The 550-nt window shown below is 42.2% G+C and overlaps 1 long non-coding RNA gene across 1 annotated transcript; it reads left to right on the forward strand.

Moving 5' to 3' along the window:
* Window positions 1–9: 9 nt before the first annotated feature.
* Window positions 10–539, forward strand: LOC111660398 (uncharacterized). The gene is made up of 2 exons (XR_002761149.2): window positions 10–218; window positions 455–539. It is a non-coding gene; the product is annotated as an uncharacterized LOC111660398 (long non-coding RNA).
* The last annotated feature ends 11 nt before the right edge of the window (window positions 540–550 follow it).

A 550-nucleotide genomic window follows, 5' to 3' on the forward strand; every position in this document is an offset into this window, starting at 1 on the left:
TTTTTTTTTTTTTTGGCTGGCAGTATTTTGTTTCCTTATGTTAGTGTTTGTTTATGTTTACAATTTCTGTGTTTTGTCCAGGAACGCCGACGGCTACATCGACAGAGAGGAGTTCGCCCTCATCATCCGCAGCACCGGCGAGCCCATCACAGAGGATGAGATTGATGAGCTGATGAAGGATGGAGACAAGAACGCTGACGGCATGCTGGACTTTGACGGTACGTGCATGATGATGATGATGATGATGATGATGGTGATGGTGATAGCAGCCTCAGAGCATTCCTATATTTCTGATGTTTGATGAGATTTTAATAACCCTAATATTGGCTACTTACAGTTGAATTTATATATTGTGTAAATTGTGAATTATTTTTTCAACCTTTATCCTTTGTGAGGATGATGAACACTGTGTTTGGGGTAATAATGACTCTGCTCCATCGCCTGTCTTTCCCAGAATTCCTCAAGATGATGGAGAATGTGCAGTAAAACCAGAAAGACTCATGGACATTCCTCCTCCCACCCCCTGTGAACACATCTGACTCCCCATTGA

The sequence above is a fragment of the Seriola lalandi genome, unplaced genomic scaffold (assembly GCF_002814215.2).
Source record: "Seriola lalandi dorsalis isolate HSWRI2012SDOR001 ecotype SW California unplaced genomic scaffold, Sedor1 jcf7180001988897, whole genome shotgun sequence".
Classification (NCBI taxonomy): Eukaryota; Metazoa; Chordata; class Actinopteri; order Carangiformes; family Carangidae; genus Seriola; species Seriola lalandi.